Source organism: Zea mays, chromosome 10, assembly GCF_902167145.1.
Source record: "Zea mays cultivar B73 chromosome 10, Zm-B73-REFERENCE-NAM-5.0, whole genome shotgun sequence".
In the NCBI taxonomy this organism is placed as follows: domain Eukaryota; kingdom Viridiplantae; phylum Streptophyta; class Magnoliopsida; order Poales; family Poaceae; genus Zea; species Zea mays.
The window spans coordinates 63,880,230-63,889,046 of NC_050105.1; positions in this window are offsets into that span (position 1 = coordinate 63,880,230).

Consider the following 8,817-nt stretch of genomic DNA (forward strand, 5'->3'; position numbering starts at 1 on the left):
AGAGGCTCGGGACATAGCCTTACTACACTCGGCGCGGTATCAGCAGTCCCTGCGATGCTACCACGCCCGAGGGGTTCGGTCCCGAGACCTCCAGGTGGGCGACTTGGTGCTTCGGCTGCGACAAGACGCCCGAGGGCGGCACAAGCTCACGCCTCCCTGGGAAGGGCCATTCATCATCGCCAAGATTTTGAAGCCCGAAACATACAAGCTGGCCAACAGTCAAGGCGAGGTCTACAGCAACGCTTGGAACATCCGACGGCTACGTCGCTTCTACCCTTAAGATGCTTTCAAGTCGTTCGTACACCTCGTTTACATACAAAGTCTAACCATTAAGGAAGGGTCAGCCCTGCCTCGGCAAAGCCCGACCCTCCCTCGGGGGCTAGAAGGGGGGCACCCCCTCTGCGTCAAAATTTTCCTCGGAAAAAGTCTTTCTGCCAGAACGTCTTTCGTGCTTTTTGACTACTTCGAAAGTGGGATCCTGAAAACGACATAGTACACGTAAGGAGCCAAGGCCGACCGAGCCGAGGGACTCCTACGCCTCCGGGATACGGATACCTCACTCATCACCTTCTGCGATAAGTAACTCACGCTCGATTAAGCGATTCCACTGACCGAACAAGTCTTAATGCTCGGAAACCTTTCTGCCGAAACAGTTTTTCGGGTTTTCTCGGCTACATCGATAGCAGAATCCTACGGACGAGTAAAGAGTACACGTAAGCGGCAAGGCCGACCGAGCCGAGGGACTCCTACGCCTCCGGGATACGGATACCTCACTCATCACCCTCCGCGAAAAGTAACTCTCGCTCGGACAAACAATTCTGTTACCGACAAATAAGTCCTAATACTCGAAACAAGGGGAAAAGAAATGCAGCTTTACAACACAACGACGATATGTTTGGGCCTCGGCGGTCGCAGAAAACATACGCACGCTACAAGATGAACCGATCCTGCAGGCTCAGACTTTGATAGAGGGGGAGCAGCAGCACCCTCAGCGTCAACTCCACCTTCGGCGAAGTCCGACCGAGCCTCGGACGGCAACACGGGCGAAGGATCTCCGCTCCAAAGGACGACGTCAGCACCACGCCCGGTCCATCGCCGCCAGGGTCTCCTCCAAGAACCCGGCCCGAGCAGACGGCTCGGCCGGCCGCCCCGAAGCCTCAGCCAGCTGTCCCCCGAGGACACCAGCCCGGCTCATGGCCTCGGCAACCCGACTCCGGTGCTGGTCCCGCCAGTGGACGGTCCGGCCAGGCTCCGGCCGACGAAGTCTTCTTTTTGAGCCAACTCTACCTCTGTCCACGCTGGCACCGCTGCCCTCGGCTCCGGCTCACCGCAGAGCGGCCGAGGGTTCCTTTAACTAAGCAAGAGAAGCCTCGGGCGGCAAGGCCGACCGAGCCGAGGGACTCCTACGCCTCCGGGATACGGATACCTCACTCGTCACCTTCGCACGAGGCAACTCACGCTTGGTGAAGCGACACTTGCGCGAGTGGCGGTGCGGTTTCTTGAACGTAGTAACCGGCGCGCCGGTCGATACAGCCAGAAATGGGCTGGCAGTAATGGCGGTGGCAGGCGGGCGGAAGCAGAAGTCAAGTCGTCAGCAAGCTCACGCCCCCTCCTGGGACAGCGAGAGAACCCTCTCCCACGACGTGAAGACGACGCACCCGTGTTCCGTTCCTCGAACGGCTGCCCCGCGAACCACCCGTCCCGTCGCATTAACTCGGCGGCAGGACAGGCGGCACCTTTGGCAGGCGAAGCAGGCGACGCTTCACCTCCGCCATAATGATCGCGTCAAAAAAAGGTGCGCCACGTCATTCGATTTTGTATCCTTTTCCACTTCCTCTTTCTCTCTCTTGCCACAGGGACCGGGAAAGGGGATACTCCGAAAGGGATCCTTCTCCGCAAAGGAAGCGGGCCCCGAGCCCCCCTACTGATCAGAGGTTCGAAGGCTGGCCCCTCGGAAGGGTTCAACAGCCGCCTCAGAGCACTCGGGCTCTGCGCCCACTACTAGTTAGAGGTTCGAAGGCTGGCCCCTCGGAAGGGTTCAACGGCCGCCTCAGGCCACTCGGGCTCAGCGCCCACTACTGATCAGGGGTTCGTAGGCTGGCCCCCGAAGGGTTCTGACAGCCGCCTCAGAGCACGCAGAGCGAGGGATGAACCTGGGTACGTTCGATACATAACCAAGGCTCGGGCTATGCTCCCGAGGTACCCTAGGACATTTCCGAGACCCACGGGAACGATTTTGTAATGGAATCCCACCAGAGGGAGGCATCGAGCCCTCGGACCCAGTCAAAAGGGGACCGGGTCCGGCAAATCACGCAGGTACTTTTGGAGCATGCCTCCGGGCCACTAGCCGACCCCTAACGAATGGGGCACGGGCGTCCACTCGGATTACCCGTTAGCAACTCACTGGAGACACCATGTTCGGCGCCCTCCGAGGGCAACATGGCGCTTCCGCCCCCCCCCCCCCTCCTCCTTGCGGAAAGGCGACGCAGGGGCGTATGTAAAAAGCCGAGTCCGTCCTTGACCGTCCTCTCGCTCTGTGCGGAGGCTTGGGGGTTGCTCTCGCAAACCCGGCTCTGGCCGAACCGTTGACAGCGTCAACATACCAGCCCGAGAACTTGGGACTCGACTGTGCACCCGGGCTACGGCCAATTCGCATGAGGGAACAACCAGACCGGCCGAAGCATCACGAAACGCACTAAGACCTCGAAGGAGTCAAACCACTCCTCCGAGGCCTCGGGGGCTACACCCGGCGGGTGCGCTCGCGCGCACCCACCGGAACGAAACGCAACCGAGAAAGGTCGGTCCCCTTGCAAAAAAGTGCGACAAAAGCCTCCAAGCGAGTATCAACACTCCCTTCGAGGCTCGGGGGCTACTGTCGGGGACCATAATTAGGGGTACCCCCAAGACTCCTAATCTCAGCTTGTAACCCCCATCAGCACAAAGCTGCAAAGGCCTGATGGGTGCGATTAAGGTCAAGGCTCAGTCCACTCAAGGGACACGATCTCGCCTCGCCCGAGCCCAGCCTCGGGCAAAGGCAGCCAACCCCGGAGGATTCACGTCTCGCCCGAGGGCCCCCTCAAGCAACGGACACACCTTCGGCTCACCCGAGGCCCAGTCTTCGCAGAGAAGCAACCTTGGCCAGATCGCCACGCCAACCGACCATATCGCAGGAGCATTTAATGCAAGGATGGCCTGACACCTTATCCTAACGCACGCTCTTCAGTCGATAGAGCCGAAGTGACCGCAGTCACTTCGCCGCTCCACTGACCGACCTGACAAGAAAACAGCGCCGCTTGCGTCACTCCGACTGTTGTGCCACTCGACAGAGTGAGGCTGACAGCAGCCGAGTCCGGCCTCGGGCGCCATAGGAAGCTCCGCCTCGCCCGACCCCAGGGCTCGGCTCCCATCTCGGCCTCGGAAGATGGACTTCGCCTCGCCCGACCCCAGGGCTCGGACTCAACCTCGACCTCGGACGACGAACTCCGCCTCGCCCGACCCCAGGGCTCGGACTCAACCTCGGCCTCGGAGGAGCCTCCGCCTCGCCCGACCTAGGGCTCGGACCGACCACGTCACAGGAAGGGCCATCATTACCCTACCCCTAGCTAGCTCAGGCTACGGGGAACAAGACCGGCGTCCCATCTGGCTCGTCCCGGTAAACAAATAATGATGGCGCCCCGCGTGCTCCATGACGACGACGACTCTCAGCCCCTTACGGAAGCAAGGAGACGTCAGCAAGGACTCGACAGCCCCGACAGCTGTCCTTCCGCAAGGCTCTAGTGCTCCTCCGACGGCCATGACATCACATGAACAGGGTGCCAAAACCTCTCCGGCTGCCACGACGGCATGTACTTAGGGCTCTAGCTCCTCTCTGCTAGACACGTTAGCACACTGCTACACCCCCATTGTACACATGGACCCCCTCCTTACGCCTATAAAAGGAAGGTCCAGGGCTCTCTACGAGGAGGTTGGCCGCGCGGGAGAATGGGCCGACGCGTAAGTCTCGCGCTCCCTCCCACGCGGACGCTTGTAACCCCCTACTGCAAGCGCACCCAACCTGGGCGCAGGGCAACACGAAGGCCGCGGGTTTCCCCTTTGCCTGTTCTCTTCCCCCCTTCATGCTCCATCTCGCGCCGACCGATCTGGGCTGGGACACGCGGCGACAATTTACTCGTCGGTCCAGGGACCCCCCCGGGTCGAAACGCCGACAGTCATCTTGACCAATTCTATGTTATTACTCACCTTACAAAATTTTTGTCTCACTTTACTTTCTATTTACTTGCTGGTCACATAGTTCTACTCTCACTCTTGTGCTTACGATGTCTTTTGTAGATGGCTCGTATTAAATGCACTGCACGTAAGTCCAGCCATCTGGAGAGACTGCATCGTCGCCTGCACGAGGATCAGGAGCGCCAACGCCAGGAGCAAGAGCAGCAGGACTCTTCCCCCTCGCCTCAGCAGGAGGTGGAGTCTGGGAGGCAGCCTTCCTCTGCACCTCAGCCAAAGATGCCCCCTGCATCACAATAGGGCATACCGGCTGCTGGAGGAGACCCTGACGGAGACAACGACGACGACGCCGGTGGCAGTTCGAGCCACAACACGGAGCTCTCGGAGGAGCAGGAGCCGGAGGGATGGATCACTAGACCCATTACTCGCGATGCCTCTCTCGGGTGTCACTTCCATGACGCTCTCGACACCTTGCTACATCGGGCCTTCGACCGACACACTTGGTATATTGTGTACCGTTGTGTAGTCTACCAGCATCGTCGCGGGTTATACCCGGACCAGTGGGAGGCTACTTGCTTGGTGCGCCGTCTGGACGATGATCTCCGGGGTGCAGAGGCCTTCTTAGAGCACTATTCTATCACTGAGAGGGATACTGTCGAGGCAACCATGCAAGATGCTGCACGACGTGCGCTTTTGCAGTATTGCTCGTTGTTCAGCGGGGTAGCTGACGACCTTGCCCTGAAGTACTACCCTCGTCGTTCAACCGGTAGTGCTGGAGGTGTGATTGTCTCACCCATTGGTGAGGGAAATCCTAGGCTGAACAGCATGGTCAACCTGGTCACCGTTCTCAACACCAAGCTGGACCACGCCCTTGACGAGTTGGGCAAGGTTCGGGCAGAAGTTGCGGAATTGCTTGCTGAGCGCGCAGCGCGCCACTATCAGGATGATGGTTCTCCCGCTCCTGTCGGGATTCAGCACCCTTACCGTTCGCCGCCTCGTTGTCGCTTTGATTACGGCACCCCTGACTACAGGACCCAGATAGATTTGGAGCCATAGATCGACAGAGTCGGATTCCGTAATAATGCTTAATTCAGTGTCTTAGTCTTAGTTAGAGTTAGTTTGCTTATCATATGTTTTGATGCTTGCCATGATGAACTTGTAATGAAGTTGGATCTTTGTAATGAATGTCATCAAGTTGTGGGCATCCCCTGCAACTTGGTGTAGTTATTAATAAAGTTAGTTGTTTAGTTGGGCAACCTATTTATTCCAACTTTCCTCTTTATCTGAGAAGTTGTGTTGGCTGTGTTGAGAGTTAGTGAAGATGATCAATTGTTCAGTGCTATGAATATTTACATATATCTTTTCTTATGCTGAAAGACTGTAGAGTCAGATCTGATGTGTGTGTGCTTTCTACAGATGTCTAAGAACAGGCACAGAGGTGGAAGGCGTGCTCAGTAGAAGCAGCATGCACCCTAGGAGGAGGTAGCTCAGCAGCAGTTGCCACCGCTACCCCCGATGACTATTGAGCAGATGTTCCTGATGCAAACCCAAACAGTCCAAGCGATTGGTTAGACTTTAGCAGCAATGCAGCAGGTGCAGCAGCAGCAACCCCCATCTCAACCTCAGGTGCAAGTCCAAATGCCACAAGTGCCCAGAGAAAAGCGGGCATAATTCATGAGGGGCCATCCCCTGTCTTTGCCCATTCTGCAGATCCCATGGACGTCGAAGGTTGGCTCGTACAGTGGAGTGTGAGTTGCACACTGCTTAGTGCAACGATCGCGAGAAGGTTTTGTATGGTCCCCGTCAGCTATGGGGAGCAGCATAGTCCTGGTGGGAGTCTTACCTCGCCACCCATGTCGACCCTAAAGCCATCACTTGGGAGGAGTTTAGGGACAACTTCCGTCAATACCATGTGCCTAAAGGACTGATGATAGTAAGGAAGGAGGAATTCCTAGCATTGAAGCAAGGTATGTTGTCTGTCAGTGAGTACAGGGACAAGTTTCTGCAGTTGTCACGCTATGCACCAGAAGATGTCAATACAGATGCTAAGAGGCAGTACCGCTTTCTGAGAGGTTTGGTTGATCCCCTTCACTACCAGCTGATGAACCACACTTTCCCTACCTTCCAGCATTTGATCGACAGAGCTGATCGACAGAGCCATAATGATTGAAAGGAAGCGTCGGGAGATGGAGGACAGGAAACACAAGATTGGTGGATCTCATGTCGGGAGTAGCAGTCATCTCCGCTACTCAGGCAACCCACCTCAGCAATTCAAGCAGGGTCACCAGCACCTGCAGCAGCAGTATCAGAGGCAGTTTCCTCAGCCACAGCAGCAGTACCGTCAGAACAACCCACAAGAAAGAAATCCGTACCAGCGTTACAACAACTAGGCACCTTGTGAAAGGGAAATGTGCCCTTGGGCCATTTCTATAAGATTTTGGTGATTAAGTGCCCAACACACATTAAGGGAATGAGTATATGCCAAAGGGTGAACAAAGTGCAAATCAATACAAAGGTATGATTCTAGACTTAGTACATTGGTTTTTGTGTACTAACATATCTGTCTAAGTGCTAGAATCAGAGAAAAGACAATTGGAAAAGACTTGGCTCGAGCAGCCAAGACTCTGCTCAGTCTGGGTGCACCAGACTCTCCGGTCCGGTGCGCCAGGCTGGCTCTAGAGAAAAGGCCGCTCTCGGGAATTCATCGGTGGCGTACGACTAAAATTCACCGGACTGTCCGATGTGCACCAGACTGTCCGGTGAGCCAACGGTCGGCCGAGCCAACGGTCGGCCGTGCAATCCGCACGTGATGCGTGGCCGGGCCAACGGTCTGAAGGGGGCACCGGACTGTCCGGTGTGCACCGGACAGTGTCCGTTGCGCCAACGGCTCCAAATCTTCAACGGTCGGCTGCGCCAGGATAGGAAAGAAATCCGCACCGGACAGTGTCCGGTGGTGCACCGGACTGTCCAGTGCGCCAGTCGACAGAAGGCAAGAATTGCCTTCCTGGAATGCTCTCAACGGCTCCTAGCTGCCTTGGGGCTATAAAAGGTACCCCTAGGCGCATGGAGGAAGACACAAAGCACACTTTGAGCATTCTTGATCATTCACACTTCGTCTTTGCGCACTCGTTTGACATTCTTAGTGATTTGAGCTCTGTTCTAGTGAGAACTTTGAGATATTCATTTGAGCTCAAGTCTTGGTCGTGTGTGTGTGCGTATTGCTGTGGACTTGTGTGTGTTGCTCATCCCATCCTTACTTCCATGTTCATTTGTGATCATCTTTTGTAAGGGCGAGAGACTCCAAGTTGTGGAGATTCCTCGCAAACGGGATATAGTGAAAGGGAAGAAAAACACCATGGTATTCAAGTGGATCTTTGGATCACTTGAGAGGGGTTGATTGCAACCCTCGTCCGTTGGGACACCACAACGTGGAGTAGGCAAGTGTTGAACTTGGCCGAACCACGGGATAAACCACTGTGCCTCTCTGTGTTGATATCCTTATGGTTATTGTGTTTTGCAAGATCTCCTCTCTAGCCACTTGGCTTTATTGCTCTAACACTTAATCAAGTTTGTGGCTTTAAGTTTTAAGTTTTTACAGGATCACCTATTCACCCCCCCCTCTAGGTGCTCTCAATTGGTATCAGAACCGTTCTCTTCAAGAAAGGGACTAATCGCCCGAAGTGATGGATCCTAAGGGAAAGGGGATGGTGGTCAACGACAATGAGAAGGAGTCCATCTTTAACGAGCCAAGGGACGACAAAGTCAACGACTCCGGCTCGAGTCAAAAGAAGAAAGATGGAAAGAAGAAGAGGCGCATCAGGAAGGTTGTCTACTACGACAGCGACGAATCTTCCTCATCTCAAAAGGATGACGAATACGAGGAGAAAAAGAAAACGGTTAACTCGAACTTTTCTTTTGATTACTCTCGTATTCCGCATAATTCCAATGCTCATTTGCTTTCTATTCCACTTGGTAAACCTCCTCACTTTGATGGAGAGGACTACGGATTTTGGAGTCACAAAATGCGTAGTCATTTGTTCTCTCTTCATCCAAGTATATGGGAGATAGTAGAAAACGGAATGCAATTTGATAGTTCGGATAATTCTATGTTTATCAATGAACAAATCCATAAGAATGCACAAGCTACTACTGTTCTTCTAGCATCCTTGTGCAGGGAAGAATACAATAAGGTGAGCGGCTTGGACAATGCCAAGCAGATCTGGGACACCCTCAAGATCTCACATGAGGGGAACGACGTCACCATGCTCACCAAGATGGAGTTGGTGGAAGGCGAACTAGGAAGGTTCGCAATGATCAGGGGGGAGGAGCCAACCCAAACGTACAACAGGTTAAAGACCCTCGTCAACAAAATAAGGAGCTATGGAAGCACGCGATGGACGGACCACGACGTCGTCCGACTTATGCTAAGGTCCTTCACCGTCCTTGATCCTCATCTTGTTAACTCTATTCGTGAGAATCCTAGGTACACCAAGATGACACCTGAAGAAATACTTGGGAAGTTTGTAAGCGGGCAAATGATGATCAAGGAGGAAAGATACGTTGATGATGCGTTGAATGGCCCAATCCACGAGC